The sequence below is a fragment of the Ischnura elegans genome, chromosome 2 (assembly GCF_921293095.1).
Source record: "Ischnura elegans chromosome 2, ioIscEleg1.1, whole genome shotgun sequence".
Taxonomy (NCBI): Eukaryota; Metazoa; Arthropoda; class Insecta; order Odonata; family Coenagrionidae; genus Ischnura; species Ischnura elegans.
In genome coordinates, this window is record NC_060247.1 from 16,347,686 (window position 1) to 16,369,864 (window position 22,179).

General features: G+C 37.4%; 1 long non-coding RNA gene across 1 annotated transcript; it reads right to left on the bottom strand.

Annotated features, from left to right (window-relative positions):
• Positions 1-14,453: 14,453 nt before the first annotated feature.
• Positions 14,454-17,077, bottom strand: LOC124174003. The gene is made up of 3 exons (XR_006868829.1): positions 16,279-17,077; positions 15,708-15,805; positions 14,454-14,526 (listed from the first exon to the last, which is right to left on the bottom strand). It is a non-coding gene; the product is annotated as an uncharacterized LOC124174003 (long non-coding RNA).
• Between the last annotated feature and the right edge of the window lie 5,102 nt (positions 17,078-22,179).

Genomic DNA, 22,179 nt, shown 5'->3' on the forward strand with positions numbered 1-22,179 from the left:
GAGTAATTTTGCTGAACAATTAATATGCAACTGCCATCATCATCATCACTGGTCAACAATCCTGGGATTGGTTTGACGCAGCTCTCCACTCAGTTCTCCTATCAGCTAATCTTTTCACTCCTACGTATTTCTTCTCTTTCACATCTCTCTTTCATCATCATCATCATCATCACTGGTCAACAATCCTAGGATTGGTTCGACGCAGCTCTCCACCAGTGGCGGATACAGAAAAAACTCAAGGGGGGGGCGCAACATATCTTGAGTTGTCTTTACTTTTATCGTAATAAGAGATGATCAAGTCACAGGCAAAGTATAAGAAAATTTTATGTAAAGTGATTATAAACATGTAAAATACAATGCCATCTTATGATATAAAAAAGCTACAATTGTGGCTTTGCAATGTTCGGCAATACAGCCGGACCCGCAAGGGGGGGGCACGCGCCCCCTGCACCCCCCATCTGTATCCGCCACTGCTCTCCACTCAGTTCTCCTATCAGCTAATCTTTTCACTCCTATGTATTTCTTCTCTTTCACATCTCTCTTTACTTGTTCCATATATTTTGTTCGAGGTCTTCCTTTTCCATTCTTGCCTTCCACCTGTCATTCGACGATTGTCTTCATCAGGCCATCATGTCTCAAGATGTGGCCTATAAGGTTGTTCCGTCTTCTTATTAAGGTTTTCATGAGGCTTCTCTTCTCTCCTACCCTTCTTAGGACTTCCTCGTTACTAACTCGGTCGATCCATTTGATTTTCATCATTCTTCTGTAGCACCATATTTCAAAGGCCTCTATCCTTGCTTTCTCCACTGCGGTCATTGTCCATGCCTCACTTCCGTATAGTAGCATACTCCAGATGTAGGTTCTTATGAATTGTTTCTTTACTTCCATATTTAAGTTTCCCGCTGTAAGCAGGTCTCTCTTTTGGTGGAATGCTCTCTTCGCCTGGGCTATTCTGCTGATAATTTCTTTCTTGCTTCTCCCGTCACTAGTTATCTTGCTTCCCAAATAACAGAATTCATCCACCTCTATCAGTTTTTGCCTCCCTATTTTAATGTTGTTCTTGACTTCTTCTCTTATGCTGCATACTAAGATCTTGGTTTTCTTCGTGCTTATTTTCAGTTGATATCTACTCATTACCCTACCCATATTAACCAGAATATTTTTCAAATCCTTCTCTGTTTCTGCTATAACGGCTATGTCATCGGCAAATCTTAGCATGCTAATTTTTTCTCCATGGATATTCACTCCCAATTCCTTTTCTTTGATTTCATTAATGGCTTTTTCAATTTAAACGTTGAATATTACGGGTGACAATGTGCAGCCTTGTCACACTCCTTTCTTAATTCTTGCTTCTTCACAGCTGGGCCCTGATTTTATCACGGCTATTTGGCTTTTGTATAAACTGTGGATGATTCTTCTGTCATTATAAAGAACCCCAATTTCCTTTAGGATTCCAAGCATTGTGCTCCAATCCACGTTGTCAAATGCTTTCTCTAAGTCCACAAACGCAACGAATGTTGGCTTGTTCTTTTCCATTCTCTTCTCTATGAGCAGTCTTAGGGCCAATATTGCTTCCCTTGTGCCTTTGTTTTTTCTGAATCCAAATTGGTCCTCATCCAAGTAATCTTCTGCTTTTCGTTCTATTCTTCTATAGATGATCCTTGTCAGTATCTTTGATGCATGTGTAGTAAGGCCTATGGTCCTAAAATCTTCGCACTTCTCCGCTCTTTTCTTCTTAGGAATAGGGATTATAATGTTCCTCTCGAAATCCTTTGGTATCTCACCTGTCTTATACATTTCACTAATGATTTTGTATAGCTGGTTCAACGTCTTCTCTCCTGAATTTTTGATTAGTTCTGCAGGAATGTCATCAATGCCAGACGCTTTATTTATCCTGAGGTCTCTTACAGCCGCATCAAATTCCGATCTTAAAATTGGGGCTAGATATTCATATAAAATTACAGATTTTAAGTCCTAAAAATCACATTTTCAACCACAAAACTCCCAAAATATTTGGGGGAGAGGTCCTCAGCCCCCATGCCCTGGGGTGTTTTCCGGAAATCTCCCCCATTTCTAAATCCTGGCTATGCCTCTGCAGTGGGCATGTTAATCCATGTTAATCACTCCATATTAATCCAAGTGAAGGTCAATGTTTCTCCATTGGCTGTATAATGGAAAATGTTACACGCCAATGAAAGATCTATGTATGTCGGTAACAATGTTGAGCCAACCAAAAGCCTACATTTGCCAATCAAGAGTTTAAGAAGGGCCAATACTACCTGGGCACTTGGGTACCCCTTCAGTGTGTGAGAAATATGTTGAAAATAATTTGATACATTAAAAAATAAAAACATTTTGTCAATGCTATATACATATAATGAGTAGTAGATAAGTAGTGATAGAAAAAATATTGGGGGGGGCATTTTAGACATCGCGAGAGTGATGCGTCGGTATTTGAATGCTGATGTTATTTTCTGAAACGAAATAGGAATGGAAGAAAAAAGTCACTGCTTTCATCCACACTGGCCTGGGTGCGTAAGATATTCTCATTTAAAGATTTTGTACATTTTTGTACGGCACTTGTTTACAAGTGCCTTGATAGCCGAGGTTGAATAGGCGCTTTGTCATTGTTCCCCATTAGGTGAGTCCTGGGTTCAAGACCAAGTGATGGCTAATTTTTTTTCTGTCTTATAATTTTAGAAATCACTATGGTATGGTATGGTATTTGGAGGAGGCGACCGACAGCTGAGGTCATTTGCGCCATAGGGGAAGGCTATGGAAGGAAGGGTGGAGAGAAACCCAGCGTCGGCATTAGCCTGCTCTTAACGAAAGGTGCCAAGGGGACCACGGCTTAACGTCCCATCCGACGGACGGAGTGTTACGCTTGAAATGTCCTCCACACAACACTCCAGCAGGGATCGGGCAGTCTCTGAAAATTCTCTGCCACTGCCGGGATTTGAACCCGGGCCCGCCGGGTGGGAAGCCAGCACTCTAGCTACCACACCAACCCGATCCCCTTTAGAAATCACTGTTACAACTCATCCCCATTCATTTAATTTAGTAGCTTAGCGAGTTTTTTCATTTTCATATTAATTTATGTATTTTTAGTTTTTATATTAGTCCCACCCTACCTCTACCCTTCCCCTACACTCCAGGAAGGAAAATGCCTACCCGCCAATTTTCTATAATATGCTCTGTCTACCCTTACTGGTACTGTGTACTGCCACTTGCATCCCTATTGACCTGCCAGTCTGTAACCGAAGGTTCACGCACCGGGATAAATTCAAAGTGTTTATCAGCACCGAAAACCTTTCATGATTCACACCACTTGTATTCAGTTGAACTGCTTACTACCGTAATAATTGTTTGTTTTAACTCATTACTGAATGTATTTTAAAAGGTAACTATCGTCAACAAGGGAAATAAAAATTAGCAACATATTTTTGTGATTTTGAAAAGCATAATATAACTTAATTATTTTTTTGAATGATTGATAGATAGAACGTAATCCTAGCCCCCCCATTGTCCCTATCCTGGATCTGTCACTGCATATAGGCATAGTATTGGGCCAATGGTATTAGTCCACTATTTGTAAAACATATGGCTGATAGTGGGCCAATAATGGTCCGCTGCTAGCAAAACAATGGGCCAATGGCATAGCAACGGGGGTGGGGAGGTTTTTTCCAGGTTACAACACCCCCTGAGCCTTCAAAACTTTTAATTCATCCAATTTATATATATACTTTAATTTAATAGATATTCATATAAAATTACAGTTTTTAAGTCCTAAAAATCACATTTTCAACCACAAAAATCCCAAAATATTTGGGGGAGAGGCCCCCAGCTCCCATTCCCCTCCCAAACGAATTTTTGAGGGGGCTCGGGCCCCCAATGGCCCCATGGAGTCGGCACCACTGAATGCAAGTAGGATGTTTCTAGCTATGATTTCAATCTGTTTCGTAAGTATTGGATGGTTACCTTTTTTAACTGTTTCAATTCATTTTCAATATTTACGTCAATTGCAGGGTACCCATTTCATTGAAAATATAATTTTTTTCTGTACTTGTGAAAATTATCAAACAACCTCAAGTGCCAGATTCAGATAACCTTTTAGCTGCAAGAAAATTTTAGGAGCAAAAAAATATTTTGTCAATATTATATACAGCTGTCGTAGCCTTTTAGAGAAGTCGTATGTCTAGGGATGCGACTTCTTTAAAAGGCTTTTTAAAAACTTTAAAACGCACTACTTTTCATCTAAAATTAATAAAATTTCCTGGGACAAGACCCCCAAAATGCCCCCCCCCCCAATATTTTTTATAAGTCGGCCTCCTTGCTTGCATTAGTAGTTTTGTGTCTGCTTAATAGAGTATTTTAAGGCCTAAAAAAAGTACACTGATATAAACGAGTAATTCAGAATAGGTTAGACAATTCACCTCAAAAAGTCAATACCTTCCTTATTTTCCATCGGGTTCACAAGCACCCTTGCTGCTGACCTTAAAGACACCTATTGTGTCCACCAAGCAGAGAAATCAAGGGTAGAGACCTTTCAATTGTGGTGCTACAAAAGAATGATGAAGATCAAATAGATCGACTGAGTTAGTAATGAAAAGTCCAATGAAGAGTAGGAGAGAAGAGAAGTTTCATGAAAACCTTAATAAGAAGACAGAAAAACTTTAAAGGTCATATCTTGAGACATGATGGCTATATTTAGACAATCTTTGATGGTAAAGTAGACGGCAAGAATGGAAAAAAGACCTTCAACAAAATGTACGGAACGGGTAAAGAAGGATGTAAAAGAGAAGAAATACACAGGTGTGAAAAGATTAGCTGATAGGAGATTTGTGATGTTGAACAGTGATGATTATGTGATGCACAGGCACAACACCAAAATAATGGATACACTAATATGTAGAGATTTTTCTGAAAATTATTGCAATATAAAAATTCTCTGTGCCCAACTAAATGATAAAAAATAATGCTTCCTAACTTAGTAAGTAAAAGCAATGGTTTATAACTCAAAAAAAGTACAACACCCAAATATGGCTCGCAGATCTCCATCTTTCACGATTCGATTTCGAGAATTAATTATTTCATATGATGTTTTGCTTATTCAAATTTCCAATCATGTAGTGTCCATTTTGGGGATTAAAAATGTTCAGAGTAAGAACTGAATGTTATACACAGTGTTTCTCTATAAAATATTAAGAGAAAATGGATAAAAATTGCTTGACATGGTATGGATGGATGACCTGACAAAAGTTGGGAAAATAATTTGGAAGGAATAAGTACCTATCTAATAAAACAAACAATTTGCATCCATTTCATGCAAGGAGTGGTTAAAAATTAATAGTAGGTGAAAAATAACTAAATTGTCTGTCATTTGACTTTACTTTCCTGGAACAAGATTGTAATAATTAGGCAATTTGGAGTGATTGGGGGCACTACCTTGGAAAAGTTTTGGAAGTATCATAACTGGAATAGATTTTGATGCTATTCTGGCTTCTAATTACAAGATAATCGTTGATTTGAAAAAAACTAGCAATTTGGTAAGAAACAACACTGTGAAAAGTAAGAATTTTAGAGGTTATAAAATTTAATAATTTACTACAGTCCTATTACTGAATTTGTTCCTTGGCATGGCTCTGAAGTCTAAAAAATCCTCTAAAATGATCATTTCAAATAACCTTCCAAAAAGCATCAGGTTCACTTCTCATACTTTTATCTTCTGTCACCATACGTGGATCAAGGGGAAAGCACGGGGGCACGTGCCCCTGCCCCCGAGACCCTTAAAAAATACACAAGATTTTTAATACAGTCCCATTATCTTTGCGTTTGTCTGGTACTACGAGGTAACATGGCCCCCCCCAGAACAAAATCCTGGATACGACCTTGCTTGCACCCCCCAGAAAGAAATCATGGATCCACCCCTGCTGATGATAGAGACAGACATCCATGCTAATGGCCAGCAAGTACCAAGCATGATGGGAAAATCCCTAACATCCATTAACCCGTTAGTGCATAGCGTCCGATATATCGGACGCGCGTATTTAATTTTTTTCTGGGCTACAGTTGACATGATCTACATTGTGATACTACTTCAAATGTATGCTAAGTACTCAAATGTATGATAAGTTCAAATGGACGTCTGTCTGCACTGCTCCGCCAATATTTTAGTTGCGTTCTTGAATTTATCGATTTGAGAAGCATTTATGTGGGACATGGCATTGAAAAAATTTTCAGTCACATACGGGGTAAGTAAATTATTTTTTATTGAAGTATTTTGCTCAATATGTTGATAACTTTTATCTCATTTTTGTTCTAAAGGTTGATATTTCTATTTCCAATTTTCTCAATTTTTTCTATACTATTTTCTATTTTTTATCAACAATTAAAACTGACCGCCCAATATATCGGATGCCATGCACGGGGGTCAGTTCTAGTAACTAATCTAAAGATGGCTGCTCTTGTATTACAACCTTAAATTTTTGTTTTAGTATGGTATGTATGATTTTAAAATGAAATTAATTTTATTTAATGATGGAGTACTAGCATATTGTAACTATCCATAAAAAGATTATCATTCTTGGCAATAAATAAACAAACACCTAATGTCACCTCTGTAGGTGAATAATGATGTGAACTTACATTTGCAGACTCAGTTGCATGTATACTAACTATAAAAATGTGAACCCAGCTGTAGAGAAGGAGGAAGTCAGGGCATTCGTCGGTGATATGGTAATGTCAGGCTAAGCTAAATCTTTGGCTTAAAGTGGTGGCTATGTCTATTTGTCTGTCCACTACCCATTTCCATACGGCTTCATGGATTGTGGCCAAAGTCCGTACAGAGGTACATCACATGCTCCCACACCCCGTAGTGCTACTTTTAGTTGCGTCCCATACGTCCTTTGTATCATTTTCTCATTACCGAACCCTGCAAGTGTGCTTAGCGCCACCTAGCACCCATTCCCCGCCATCTGCTTACTCTCCCACCTTCCACTAATATCCCCATTCACTCTGTGTGAAGGAAGTGACCGCCTGTTCAAAATCAGACTATTTTTGACGATGTTTGAAACTGCCTGCCAATTTTTTGGCGGCCTGGAAGAAAATTAATCGATTGTTGAGAGCATGATACTCTATTATCGGAGGCATTATGCAAAACAATGTATTACAGAAAGCCAACTCATTTGGCTCTAAAAAATTGGGCCTTATGTACCAGTGCTAACATTACAAGTGTACTCCGGTAAAGATGCCCACAAACCTCGGCAATTTGGTCACAAACCTCAGCAAAGTGGAGGCCCACAGACCTCGGCAAAGTGGAGATGTTGTTGTTCGCCTTTTAAATGCTGCTAATGAACCAAAAGATATAGGATAGGAGTATTTTTTATAATTAATTCTCTTCGGTGAAACTCATTAGGCAATCCTTGCTTCTATAAATATCTGTGCAAGAGGTACAATGCAGGGGAATAGAGTAGAAAATTGTCCTCTCAAGATAAAGTTAATGATGGAGAAGGAAGAAAGAAGTGCCTATTGCTTTAAAAGTTATGATAATGCTCTACTTGTCAGGTGAAAAGATTATTGTGTCGTCACTATTGCAACAGACTATGAAAAATTATCCATCACTGCTACAAAAACATGGTCAAGAGAGAGAAAAAGCTAGATTTCTGTAGCTCAGCCAATAGTTTTTTCATCTCTAGCCTAAGGATTGGCGGAGTTTATCAAATGGACCAGTTTATTGCTTCATATAGGTCCAGAATAAGATAGAATAAATGGTGGTGGCTATAGTTAGCCTAAATGCGTGGCTTCCTTATCAAAAATAACTGAACAGAGAAAAGTCTCTTTCGAAATATCGAAGGTCACTATCCTTGATTATGCTAAAAATGTTTGAAAATCAAACTCAGGTTCCCATTAATTCTGTTAGATTTGATCGCCTAAACCTCTGGTCACAATTTATCATTACCTAAAGACGAAGAGTAAACTCTAAAGGGGAAGCAAAATCCTTTTGTAATAAATGCAATGTGCCCTTCATCCAAAATTTTTCTACGGATATCATGTAAAAGAGTCAAAATATATAATGTTTCCAGTTTATATGCTCTTTATGTATCGTCTTTTAACATCAATCGGTGTCATGATTATTGTACTCATTTATTAAATTATTTTAGCAAAACTTCTATAGGAATGTACTACAGCAACCCACACTACTGCCCTCTGTGCATGGCGTCTGATGTATCGGACAGGCATTATTTAAACTATTGTTTGTAAAAATTTAAAAATTGCATAAATTCATTAAAATGAACCTTAATAGCCAGAATAATAATTTTTAAATAAATATTTGACAAAAATAACTTTATGCACTAATGGGTTAAAGGTGTGTCTTATCTTGAGTCTCTGTACTGAATCCTCACAATAGCAGGAAGATGGTATGGAACATGGGTCTTTGTTGCATCCCCATCCTCCCACCACCTGCAACAAGCCGAGACCAAGATTTGCAAGAGCAGCAGATGCCTCATTATGAGATAGTGAACAATGAGTAGACCTACGACTGTTCAAATTTCAATATTTTTGCAGTCCTGGACATGTTCCTCTCATAAAAGGCAATTGTCATTAGACCAGTTTTTCGTGCAAGACCCTTGAGTATTGGGTGAGGCCTGTAACGTCGCATCCATGATGTTCGGCGTGGTTGATTATGCCATGGTCCTTGTATTATGCATTGATGTTTGAATTGTATTTTTATTTGTATGCGTGTTTATGTTTATTTTGCTGTTTTGGTGTTGAGGGCACTATGGTGATGGGGGAGTAAACGACGGATTGTTAGTAAGAGAGCCATTTTGGATGCAGGAGAGTAAATAAAGCTCTAATGATTATAGAGGACTATTATTGTTTGAGAAGCAAAAAAAGGTTGCGACATCACAGGCCCAAAATTCTGATCACGACCATTCCTTTTGAAGGTGCAACTGGCACAAATCACTACCAATGGCTTCTGCGTTCATCACCAAATGATACAAAAAACTTGCCCAGGTACCTAGAAATTTTCTAGTTTGCATTGACTACCTAAATGGTTGAGTGCCCAGAGACATTATTTTTTTCAATTCAGGTTAAAATGTAGATGACTATAAAAAGGTGATTTTTTGTACTAACGGTTATAATGTAGTAGGTACTTGGACTTCCGCAGAGCGTGGTAGTAACTAATCCTTTTTGGGTGTGGCTTTTTAATGATGAGTAATCTGAACTTCATCCGTAAGAATGGCAGAAATATGCATACACACCTCATCCTCAAATAGCAACATGATACAGTGGAACCTCGTTAAATTTATTAAATCAAGACTACTTAACCTCTGTAATTGCTAGCGATCTGTTAGAAATGAAGTAAATGGAGTGCTCAGTCGCAAATTTATGTGGTAAACTGTCGTTCGATAAATATAATGATTGACGAAACAATGCTTTGCATGATTTTTATTCAGTGCGGCTCTTATAAATTGTTTGAATAGTTAGTCGTTATTTGAGTAAGGAAATTTAGTGATGCAAAAAACATCGCCTTTCGTCTGGATTTATGCTTACGTTTATCGGATAGATGTTTATCTGTCGCCGCACCACTCCTATTCCTGTATATCTGTTCGCAACAGGTATATTGGTTATTATTTTCTTCACCTCCGGTAAAGCGACAATTCGCTATAGCGAGTGTTAATTAGTGCACCGTGGGGTGTCGTAATATCGAGGTTGCACTGTAGATAACTATTAGCAGTTCCTCACCAGTAAAGGTTGGACAATTCACTTTATCAGACATATTTGAATGAATCTCGCGGTGAACATTTTCACCTACTGATGTCAAGTCAATAACAGAATAACAGAAAAATCTGCCAGGTCGAAGAGTAATTAATGAACTCGTACCATAAACTAAAGAACCGACATATGCGCTCAAATTACAAAAAAACATAATTCACGTCACAGAATGTCCATGCTTCTCCCTGGCAGCCAGTGGCGCAGACTCCATGGGGCCTAAGGGGGGCCGAGCCCCCCCAAAAATTCGTTACAGATGTGAGGAAAAAATGTGTAAGACTTGTCGATTTTCCCGGGAGTGTCCAGATATCGAGATTCGAGTGATCAGGGTTCTAATGTCGATCGTATGACTCTTCTAAAATGCTTAAAAACTTGAAATCCACTACATATAAAATTTACTGGGGCAATGTCTCCGGTTTGGGCCCCCCCAATATTTTTTTGTAAGTCGGCACAACTGCTGGCAGCGAACCGCGAGCAATAACTTCCAACCGAATCGCTTCATACTAATGTAGCACAAAGGCGATGGTATCCATAGACTGATAACAAGTAGTTCAATATTTTGAGCTTTTAGTCACCACCCTCCCACCACATTCAAAACAAAAGCTACAATTTTGCTTATCATAATTTCAGCACGCCAATAACACTTGACATAGCCTCTAGCAAGTGAATTAAAAAGGGGAAATGTAGTAAAAATCGACATTTGAAAATTCGATAGTTGAGTCTCCCGTGCTAGGTAATGAACGTCACCTGTTGGCTGATACACAGCAGTATGGATTGATGTATATTATTATATTCCACCATCACATTCTGAAAATGAATATAATAATTCGGTTTTCGCAACTTATTTCATCCATATTGAGGGCAGATGCCTTAATTAACTACCACTGCCAACGGTCTTGAAGTTGTCACCTTATAATCGCCATTATTGAAATGCATTTCGGGTATAGTCTCTAAGGCCACTGCTGCACAACCCGTCTTTCCCTTCAGAATATATTTAATTAAAATATACAGTATTCAACCTCGTAATGAACTGCATGGAAATAATGTTGAAAATCCCAAGAGAAAATTACTATAGTAGTAACGTGTATCTAATGACATAGCCTCCTATCCGTGGGAACATGCATCATTGGCATTTCATAGTAGAGGTGGCATTCAACTGTGTGGCGAGCATTGAATGTTCGACCAGCTGTTCCAATGGGTCCTGTCTGAATACATATTCTTCCTCTCTCCGAAAAACAATTGCTTAACTTTTTTTAATCCATATGTTTTCTCACAGTAACCTGAGTAATTATCACTATGTCTACCTAAAGAGCTCAGAGGACCATCTGAAAAGAGAGTGGGTTGAATCAACGACTTGCGTTTGTCAAAGTGGATTTAATAGATTGACCTTCACCTCTTCCATTCTCCTTTCCTTGCATTTCCCTTCCTACCTTATGTAACCATATCCCAGCGATTACCTTCGTGAAGTGTAGCTAATATACCTTCTGAAAAATGGAATCAGGTGACATAGTAATTTAGCACAATTGCTTTATCATATACAGACACTATTTGTAATAAATGACATCTATATCAATTACTGGTGATTTAAAATTAAAGATCATACCGGCTGGGACAATTTGCCACTAATGGTGGTATGCAACCGTCTAATTTGTATACACATTCGAAGACAATTCTGTTTCTCCACCCCTTCGACACCTGTTATGACACCACCTTGTCTGGTATAACGGGACCGGTTCACAGTCGTTTTTTTATTAATAGAAATAGTTTTATCATTTACCTTGACTATGAAACTTGACTATTGAATTTTCTCCGAGATTCTCTCCCTAAATACATTATCAAGAAAACCAAGAACCATTGCATAACAATGTTAAGAACCATTTGGAACCATTTATGCGGAAAAAATGTTTCCATCACTGCTCCCAGTGAGAAATGGATCATCGAATCTACGTCGAATCTTCGTCGATTCGACGACTATAGATCGATATGTGGTCGACGTCGATTTTATTTGTTCAATCGACGTTTTTTCGACGTGTTATTCTCATTGGCCAGCGGGTTCAGCGTGTTGATTGGCTGAGGGGAGAACTTAGTGATGTAGTTTTAATGTCTTAAAAATAACGGTGAGACGCTATTACAACATATGTGTCTTAAATAAGAAATATAAAATTAAATAATTATTTTATTTATCCATAAACATTAGTTTTAATCTCCGAGAACAATCTTTGATTCCTTTTAATTCTGTAACTTGACCGTTGAAGTTCGATTGCGTGTATCAGTTGAGCTGTTAGTCGTCATGCTGTTAGTTCCTTGCAGTAAACTCGGAACAGTGACATTCGGCGCCATATAGAAAATTTATTGTCGCATTTATTTTGCGCGACAAACTTTGCTAGCTCTAAATCCTGTTATTGGTATTTAAAATCCTTCTGAAACTTAATGAGCTTTTGGATTCGTATTAATCATCGAAAAAGGCATTCCGTCGCTTAGTAAAGACAAGCTTCACTACCTCTTCCATACTTCGGAATCGGTCTGCTTTTGGACCGCTGTATGACAGGTAGGATTAGCTTCCACTATTTAATGTGTTCAAGATTTCCATTTTCACACATTTGCCACATACGCCGGACCTTCTATTTGCGTCCAAGTTCTAACTTCTTTCCTGCGTGGTATGTGATATACACAAGCTTGGCTTTGTGACTACGTTTACCTCATTTCGATACCTTTATACTCGCGTCATAGATGTTAACACCTCACATTTTTTCTCAAGGATTTCTGAATATTATTGAAGATGAATACGAAGGACTTATGATTACAAATCACCATTATAAATTTATTTCAGCCTTCATTTGTTTAGACTTTACGTGCTCGATTGAAATACGTCGTTGGCGCAGCAATAGATGCTCTTTATTAGCCGAAAAGATGTATATTTCCGCAATTATTAGTAGGAAGACGATATCTCGTCGACATAGAAAACTCGTCGATGGTGTCGACGTCGAAAACACGTCGATGGCGTCGACGTCGAAAACACGTCGATGGCTTCGACGTCGAAAACACGTCGATTTTCGGACCATATAGACATCGATCGACGTGTTACCATCGACGTTTTATCGATGAGTACTTCGACGTCGAATCGACGTAGATTCGATGATCCATTTCTCACTGGGGCTGGGCATTTGCCTGTCTTCAATAAAAATAGAAGAAATAAATATTTCTCACTCATTAAAACAACTCAACTAACTGAAAAAAAATATTTTCCGCCAAAGCCATCAATATACTCAATATAATCGCATTGAAAAATAAATGAATTCATCGAAAAACAATTGAGATAGGGTTGTAAGAATGGAATTTGCATTGCAGATCAATTTTTTAAAGAAACCGAGACTGGACAAAATGTACAGGATTGAAGAAAAGGAATTAACAAAAAATAAATGGAAAAAGCACAGTACTTCAATTCTTTAATCATTAAAGATGATTCTGTACATAACAAAAATTATATTCCTATAATATAGCACACAGGACGAATTATAAAGAGGCTCTGCAATCAACTAAAAATCAAGTTTAATTGTTAAGAAATCTATGCATTTGATGTGCATTACTTGAAATGTCACATTATTTTAAACATACGATTACATTTATATCATTATCAACGCACATCATAGAGGAAAGTTGGTCAGAGCAGTGAAAATTAATGTATCAATGAAACCTTCATTGGCATAATATTCCATTGGAAGTGAAAAATAAATATAGAAGATACATTTACAATTATTTTAATTCTTAAAAAAATGTTTCCATTCTTAAAAAAAAAAGCAGAAACACTCATTCACCAAATGATAGTTAAGAGAAAATATTTTATTTAATCAAATTTAATTCCCAAAATAGGCGAATACATAAAAACTGCAAAATATAATTTTAAACCACACAATAATTGAATCAGTAAGATTATCATAAAACATTTCAAACAATAGACCAAAGGATATACTGGGGAAAACAATTAACGGAAAAAATTACAAAACAAAAACATTGGGTAAATCCATCACTCCTCCAAACCTATCCTGCTAAGTATTTAGAGCATTCACAGAATTTGAGAAGACACTAGAATACCACACTGCTTTAGCCAGAGGAAAGTCACGATTCAATCAGGTGTTTACTTTCATCATTCATTAACATCACCAATCGATTTTCATGGACTTTCCTCTGTTACTCCCCCTCCCCACGTAGAGGGAGCAGGTTGGATTTGAGGGGGAGGGAGGGTGGGGAAGGATTTTTAGTTAAGGAAGGGAAGTTAGTGTTAGCATTACTACTAACACTACTATTATTACTACTACTACTACACTCACTCACTCATACCAAGCACACATTCACACACCTACGATCCAGCCCATTATAATCTAAAGAACCCACACATCGCAGCGGCCCCCCGAGGTCGAAAACGATACGGACCTACTACGGTTCCTGATCCTAGCTAAGATACCTAAGTACTACGTCAGTACTATCTAATTTCCTGCGCATAAAGCAACGCATGTCGAAGACGATTTCCTACTCTCCTGCCTACATCCCCCTTAACGCTGAAAAAAAACACATTACAATAAATAAATTACAATTAAGTACACAGCAATAAAAAAGCACACACAAATAGTCCAAGTACACTGATGAAATGAACACGACTCCAGGCCCTTTTCTTCCATTTCTTCAATCTTCGTCTCAAGTGACACTGACAGATGCACCGCTATTCCAGGAAAACGCAGCATAATGCAGAATCACCTGTTCAAATAAGAAGCATCACATGTACTAACGATGCAAATAACTACCAAATCGCATTTTTCCCCTCCCTGTTGAAAATTAAATTTGAAATAAGAACTAAAGAAAGACAGCCTTAGTAAGAACTGGATGAGGCTTTTCAAATAAATTCCTATACAAATGCATGCAAAAGGACATATTTAGGGTGAATGTAATAAAATCATTCCTAATATACCTAAGTAAAAATACTTTGCGACTGATATAAGTTCTTGCAAAGCCAAAACAGCATAAATTATCACACTGATTTCTTTAGAAAGATACACATTCATAATCTTGCAGTAACTATGTGTAGTAGTGTAGCACTGACATTCCGTTTACGGTTACATGACCATTATGTTCCATTAATGGGATTTTTATCTAGGGAATCGTTTAATTTATTTTCTAGTAATTCATTAAACTTTTTTTACATTAATATCATATGAAAATATTGATTCCAACAAATTATTCACGAAATTACAGCATATATACTCTGCGACTGTAATAAGTTCTAGCAAAGCCAAATCGGCATAAATCGAATAATGGATCTGTTATCTAGAGAATTGTTTAATTTATTTTCTAGTAATTAATTAAATTATTTTCACATTAATATTAATACAAAATATTGATTCCAACAAATTATTCACGAAATTAGAGCATATATAGATAGTCGGTACATTTCTTAGGTCAAAGGAAAGAAGTGAGAGTATGAACTTAATCGATAAGTCTGAAAAGAAGAAAAAATAGCATCCTAAAATACAAATGAAGGATTACAATAAATACAATCAAGGTATTCAGAAATAACAATGAAAATCTTCCCTCATGATCCATTTTCGAAGAAATACTATCTCATAAAAAAATTTGTGACTAGGGGAAGACCCTGTCTCATGGTTATAAGACAAACTTTTCAATGTGATACTACAAAAGAGAATAATTTACTGATATTGGATCGTAAATCTTGATATCGAATTGGAAAGGCAATAATCAAAGAAGCAAGTAATCAAAAAGCAATTATTTTTACTAGCATATGTCTAAATTACATGTTGTAAAAAAGTGACTCTCTTAGTTAATTAGTATCCTTAGTAAAGGATAATAATTTTGATTTTTAAGAGAAGGGTCACAACACATGTATTAGTTTTTTAAAGGAAATAAATTAAATCCATTCTTACCATTAAGTGATTGCATCCAATCCGTTCAAATGTCTCCATAATCCAGAGCAATTCTGTCTTCTCCCAAATTGATATTCAATTCTGGGAATGCGTCTTAGCTAGAAAGAGAAAAATTTCGAATGTTAACTGAAATTCAGAATTGAAAACCAGAAAATACTGAAAAAATTAAGTACTTAAACATCAAATGAATGTGGCAGTTGTTTAAAAAATGATTCTAACTATAAGCAAGAGAATAGAAAGGCAATTAAGATAAATCGTAAAATAGACAAAAATAAGTTTACAGAGTAATTGTATATATTGAGAGTAATGGGCACTCACTGCCCATTGAACTGAAATTGTGGATAAAATATTTCTAATATCGTTCCATGAAATTTAAAATTTTACTCCAGAAATAATTCAAAGCTGGAAATATAAAATATGAAAAAAATGAAACAATGTTAGTCCAAAAACTAACGTTTGTCAAAATAATCTTCATTTTCTCAGTTGATTTTATAATAGAAATAACTATTTTAATTTCAAAGTGAGATCTCGAATGTATGAATTCGAATGGAAGCGGAATGTAATCTTACACTGTAATGAGATGGCGCCATGTTCTTCGCGAAATAGGTAAGCATACTGCATGTCCTCTTCTGCAGTTGTCTTCTGCTCTTCAAAACCTGTGGAGAGGTCGGATTAGTAGCACATACAAAAAATAAAAAAAACCCTTGCACTCCTAGCCTTACGTTACGCAATTTTCTTTGGCCCTAATGGCCCAAATCAAAGCTAACACTCGCACTGTCCTAGTGATGTGGTCCTCTTCATCCGTCGTCTTCTTTCTTCTAATCTTCAAATCCAGAGATGACTTTCTTCATGCTGTCCTCTTCGACCGATGTCCTCTGCTCTTCAAAACCTGTGGAGAGGTAGGATTAGTAGCACATACAAAAAATAAAAAAACCCTTGCACTCCTAGCCTTACGTTACGCAATTTTCTTTGGCCCTAATGGCCCAAATCAAAGCTAACACTCGCACTGTCCTAGTGATGCGGTCCTCTTCATCCGTCGTCTTCTTTCTTCCAATCTTCAAATGAAGAGATGACTTCGCTGTCCTGTTCTGCTCTTCAAAACCTGGGGAGAGGTAGGATTAGTAGCACACACAAGAAATAAAATAACCCTTGCACTCCTAGCCTTAAGTTACGCAATTTTCTTTGGCCCTAACGGCCCAAATCAAAGCTAACACTCGCACTGTCCTAGTGATGCGGTCCTCTTCAAACGTTGTCTTCTTTCTTCTAATCTTCAAGTGAAGAGATGACTTCGCTGTCCTCTTCTACTCTTCAAAACCTGGGGAGAGGTAGGATTAATAGCACACACAAGAAATAAAATACCCTTGCACTAAAAATCCCCAAAGCCTAGTATGCACTCCACGACAACATACAGGGGGTACCTTTGCACTCAATCCAAGTGAAAGTCCCATTCCTGTACGCTGCAATGGATTAGCGTGAATACCAAACCTTGGTTCAAAGGGCTAAAAATAACGCACGCATGTTAATCGCCTATCCTTACGTTACGCAAATCAGTCGGCCCGAATGGCCCAAATCAAAGCTAACACACGCATTCGCACGCGCACACGCACACACGCACTTCAACCGTTGTCTTCTTTTCTTCAAATCCAGCGATGAATCGAATCTGTGGAGAGGTAGGATTAGTAGCACATACATAAATATACATAGCACTGCCCTCCCCAAAACAAAAAAATACCATCACACTCACACACGCACACACACACCCCTACCTAAGTTTTCTTTTTGAGATCTCATAATCTAAATAAACCATTCTAAAGGTTTATAAGGCCTTTTATTTCAGTATTCATTTGGGGACTTTGGGATTTATTTAGCGCTATTTTCATTTTCTCTACCTTGATCTTGGCCAATGATCTTTGTGAGTTTTTATTCACTTGAATTTTTGTACCATTCATCATAACCTCTCGTTAGTTGCAACCATGTAACCATGTATTCATTCTTTACTCTCAGAGTCAATTTCGACGCTTTGCTTTCTGTTCCTTCATATCTTGATTCGTACCATGTCATTTGTGTGTATAGGGGATTGCATTAGTAAAAGACGCATCGACGTAAACCCAGAGAATCGCATAAAAATATCCCTCATTAGCCTAAAATTCCTAGCGATGAAGAGCCTTTCACTTCATCTATTGAAGACTTCATCTTCCCACATTGAAGACTTATTTCTTCTCTTCTTTCCTCTGTAGCCGATGAATTGAACTTCTCCATTTGGTGATTCCACTTTTCCTTGCTTTGATGATATTTTTTCCAAACTCTCTGATTCTGCAAAGAAGAGAAAAGAGATTCAAAGTTAGTTCACTGAGTAAATGTCAATAATTGTGGAGATAATAACATGAGCAAGGTGGAAATCAAATAAAAGCCAAGTCATAGGAAAAAATCATAGGGAAAAGATTTATAATAGCACTACGTTCTTTTAATATTCCCATGCATTGATCTCTTTTATGACTAACTACAGCTAACTCAATTTTATGCGACTCAGAGATCCAGAATTTTTTTAAACGTTGAGTAGTCAATCACGCATCCAAAATTAGCAAATAAAAATCCCACCATATTCAATATTTGCTGATCCAATGGAAATAAAATGTTCAAAAATTTCAATCCGCTGATAGAAAAATAATAAGTCGCACTTCAAGGTTTAAAACATATGGAAGTTCTCTAGTTTCATTTATTAATTCATCCTTAATGTATTAATTTATCCATTCATCATGTCAAATATATAACCAACGCCTTAGGCTTTGAAGTCATATGCTGCGTATATGAAGTTAAAAAATACGCATAAAATTACAAGTTACTAGCTTTATAAAAGCGATATATACACTAAATATTAATAAATATCGAGCTGCCGCCTTAATTTTAAAATTGCGAAATTAATATCGATAACTTAGTTTTCTTTTTGAGATCTCAATCTTCCCAGTGAGAAATGGATCATCGAATCTACGTCGAATCTTCGTCGATTCGACGACTATAGATCGATATGTGGTCGACGTCGATTTTATTTGTTCAATCGACGTTTTTTCGACGTGTTATTCTCATTGGCCAGCGGGGTCAGCGTGTTGATTGGCTGAGGGGAGAACTTAGTGATGTAGTTTTAATGTCTTAAAAATAACGGTGAGACGCTATTACAACATATGTGTCTTAAATAAGAAATATAAAATTAAATAATTATTTTATTTATCCATAAACATTAGTTTTAATCCCCGAGAACAATCTTTGATTCCTTTTAATTCTGTAACTTGACCGTTGAAGTTCGATTCCGTGTATCAGTTGAGCTGTTAGTCGTCATGCTGTTAGTTCTTCGCAGTAAACTCGGAACAGAGACATTCGGCGCCGTATAGAAAATTTATTGTCGCATTTATTTTGCGCGACAGACTTTGCTAGCTCTAAATCCTGTTATTGGTATTTAAAATCCTTCTGAAACTTAATGAGCTTTTGGGTTCGTATTAATCAAAAAAGGCATTCCGTCGCTTAGTAAAGACAAGCTTCACTACGTCTTCCATACTTCGGAATCGGTCTGCTTTTGGACCGCTGTATGACAGGTAGGATTAGCTTCCCCTATTTAATGTGATCAAGATTTCCATTTTCACACATTTGCCACATACGCCGGACCTTCTATTTGCGTCCAAGTTCTTACTTCTTTCCTGCATGGTATGTGATATGCACAAGCTTGGCTTTGTGACTACGTTTACCTCATTTCGATACCTATATACTCGCGTCATAGATGTCAACACCTCACATTTTTTCTCAAGGATTTCTGATTATTATTGAAGATGAATACGAAGGACTTAAGATTACAAATCACCATTATAAATTTACTTCAGCCTTCATTTGTTTAGACTTTATGTGCTCGATTGAAATACGTCGTTGGCGCAGCAGATGCTCTTTATTAGCCGAAAAGATGTATATTTCCGCAATTATTAGTAGGAATCGCAGGTAAAAAGACGATATCTCGTCGACATAGAAAACTCGTCGATGGTGTCGACGTCGAAAACACGTCGATGGCGTCGACGTCGAAAACACGTCGATGGCGTCGACGTCGAAAACACGTCGATGGCTTCGACGTCGAAAACACGTCGATTTTCGGACCATATAGACATCGATCGATGTGTTACCATCGACGTTTTATCGATGAGTACTTCGACATCGAATCGACGTAGATTCGATGATCCATTTCTCACTGGGTTAATGAACCATTCTAAATGTTTGTAAGGCCCTTTAAATCAATGTACACATTTGGGGACTTAGGAATTACTTAAGCGGAATCATTTTCTCAACCATGTCCTTGGCCAATTATATCTGTGAATTTTTGCTTGCAAGATGAAATTACCTTTCGGAAAAACAGGCGATAAAAATAGCTAATGCAAAAGAGATAAAGGGCAAAGATAATGCAATAACCATAAAGAAGAAGTACTCCAAAACCGAGGTGAATGTTCGTTTGACAACTTCAATTCAGAATATTCTACATTTAGCTCATTTTGTGGGACCTGAATGAATATCCATTTCCTAAAACGTAAGAATTTAGGCATTATTGTGACGTGAAATACTAATAAAATTATCTACAACTATCGAAATATCAACTCAGTTATTTGGGAAGTAGAATAACTAGCAATGGAAGATTCAAGAAAGGAATTACTACTATCAGAAAAATAGCCCAGGCGAAGGAAAGAACTACTTACGGCGGGAAATTTAAACATACACGCAAAGAAACTTTATTTATTATAACTGATTTTAACATTATAATTTATATTTGGAGTAGCTTCCCTACGGAAGTGAGGGTAAAAAATGTGACAGTTGCGGAGAAACGAATGCTGGGGGCCTTCAAAACGTGGTGCTAAGAAGAATGATGAGTATCAAATAGGTCGATTGCGCTAGTAATGAGGAAGTCCTAAGGAGAAAAGGAGAGAAGCCTCATGACAACCTTCACAGGAAGACTAAAGACAACCTCATAGGCCATATCTTGAGACATGATGGCCTGAAAAAGACATTCGTTGAGGCACAAGTAGATGACAATAACGGAAAATGAAGACCTATAATACAGTATATGGAACGAGTAACGACGGATGTGAAATAGAAGAAATACGTTGGTGTGAAAAGATCAGCTGTTAAGAGAGTTCAGGTGAGATCTGCGTAAATACAATCTCAGGATTGCTGACCAGAAATGATCATGATGCCGATCAAAATCAAAACCGTGAGGGGATAAAAACAAGGGGCACATGTGTGTGGAAGGACTGTATCAAGATTCACGGATGTCTCTCTTCTCCAACAAATTCATTCCTACGATATGTCGAAGGTTGTACGTGCCCACGTTATTGCGAGCAATTCTGAGGAACACCGGGATCCTTTGTTTAGGAGTTAGCGTTCTGGGAGTCGGAGACTGAATTTGATCACTCATCACCAGGGGCGAATGCAGGCCATCGCATACGGAAAAAATAATTCAAATGGGCAACAAAGCCAGTTTTCCACGAGACGAGAAGTTGCACAGCCTGTTGCAAAAACCAACGTGGAGTGCAAAATTTACCGTGCAAAGACGTGAATAACAAGAATGGATGGGAAAATATATCGCGTTTCAATTCTGAAATGACTGCACGGCCGAGTGAGGAAAATATCACCTGTAGTAATTGTAAGATGATAATCTCTGCGTTTAGAGGCAATAAGGAGAATCGGAATGAACTACGAATGAACAGGCGATAAAGCGAAGTAGGAAGGCATTGTTTTAGTTCTCTACAATAATGAAGTAGCCAACAACTCGTGTTCATAAACCTCAAAAACTACGTTTCCATTCACGTTGCAAATGAATCCAGAAAAGTTTTTTGCATCATAAATGGAAAGAAGACTTTCGAATGCTTTACAATAGCGGTTCCCCACCTGTGGCACGCCTACACCTTGGGGGTACGCCGAAAGTAATCGGTAATGATGGACACCAGGAGTTATGTATCTCTTCACCAAGAAATATGTATACATATCATATGGGGTGTTGAAATCAAATTTCTATTTATAGAATTATTTCTTACTGAAAGTGTCACCTACTCGTAGTGAAATTATGTCATAAAATGGGCGCTGACATTTTTGTGGTTATAATATTAGTCATTTACATATAGAAGAGTAATGGACGAAAAAACTATAGGAACCGCAGGTTTGCATCATAAAAAATCCCATTTGGAACTTCGTTACCGATTATCCTTCGAACTGAAAACAAAATAGCATTTCATTGCGAAGTTCCAATGGGAAAATCTTTACGCACTGATTCTCTACAAAAGAGTGGCATGAACAATGACAGCAGTGAAGAGATCACCGATTTTCGAAAGCCTCCACCACTGATCGAAAAGTGGTGATATTTATGAATGATGAGCCTCATATATCCATCCATATGGAAATATATGTAATGATGAGGATCAAACGGATCGACTGACGATGAGTGAGAAAT